Source organism: Nannospalax galili, unplaced genomic scaffold (genome assembly GCF_000622305.1).
Source record: "Nannospalax galili isolate Female #2095 unplaced genomic scaffold, S.galili_v1.0 scaffold238, whole genome shotgun sequence".
Lineage (NCBI taxonomy): Eukaryota > Metazoa > Chordata > Mammalia > Rodentia > Spalacidae > Nannospalax > Nannospalax galili.
This window is the reverse complement of record NW_008341888.1, coordinates 1834026-1835285: the sequence shown is the minus strand read 5'-3', so window position 1 is coordinate 1835285 and position 1260 is coordinate 1834026. Positions and strand designations below refer to the sequence as shown.

General features: G+C 36.7%; 1 protein-coding gene across 5 annotated transcripts in view; it reads right to left on the bottom strand.

Moving 5' to 3' along the window:
* The window catches only part of Atrx (ATRX chromatin remodeler), a 187526-nt gene that overhangs the window by 50059 nt on the left and 136207 nt on the right, over nt 1–1260 (bottom strand). The window lies entirely within an intron of this gene.

The following is a 1260-nucleotide window of genomic DNA, read 5'->3' as shown; positions in this document are numbered from 1 at the left end:
ACATATTTAGAATCAAAATAAATATACAAACGTAACCTTATATACTTTCTCTCAACTATCTTGCAATGTAAAGTATCTTAAATTTTAAAATACTTTATTATTTTTATTTTATGTGTATTGCCTGCATGTAGGTAGGTATACCCTTGCCATACTATGCCCCCAGAGGTCAGAAAAGGGTGTCAAATTCCCCTGGAACTGGAGTTACAGATGGTTGTTAGCCTCCATGTGAATGCTGGGAACCAAATCTGGGTCCTCTGCAAAAGCAGCCAATGTTCTTAACCACTGAGCCATCTCTCCAGCACCCGTACCTTAAATTCTACTGTTATAACATATTTAAGGACTCAGAAAAGCATCTAGAATGTAATGAACAGCAGTACTTTCACATCTCATCTGCGTCAAATCTGAACTCTAAATGTACTTAATGCAGATGAAGTCTAACTTGTGACCCATTTTCTCCTTCCTTTTTTTCTAATCCCCTACTTTCCATATTTGCCTCCATCCCTAAACAGTGCATCATCTTGCAGTTTTAAGCAATACATAAGGTATCCGTACTGCTTGTATCACTCTACAAATTATGACTCAATGTACTTTTTCACTCAAATGAGATTTATTCACGTTTGTCATTTAACTCTTTCAGTTATTATAACTGTCATGTAGTATGCCATGAAGTATGTCATATAGTATGTCTGAAAAATGATAATGGTTTGTCTATGAAATAATCACAATGAATGCTCAGTGCTACTGCTGCATTTTTCACAAATACTATGGATTTTATCCAAGTTATAAATTTTGTAGCACAAAATTATACTACAACTTCTATGACAGTGCTTCAATGTACATATTTTGGAGCCTTTATCCAATACTTACACAATCTAATATTCTTAAGAATCTGATCATGTCATTTCTTTTATGTGCTAACTTTCCCCAGGCTGTTTACTATTATTTTCTTTTTAAAATATCTTATTTATGGGAGCTGGAGAGATGGCTCAGTGGTTAAGAACACTGGTTGTTCTTGCAGAAGACCCGGGTTTGAATCACAGCACCCACATGGCAGCTAACAACTGTCCGTAACTCCAGTCCCAGGGGATCTGACGGCCTCTTCTGGCCTCCATGGGCATTGCACGGCACGGGTGCACTTACCTACATGCAGGCAACACACGCATACACATAAAACAACAATAATAAATAAAAAATATTTAAAACCCTTTTCACAAATGTCTTTCCCTCTGTTTTAGCCTTGTCTCAAATTCAGGGTGTGAG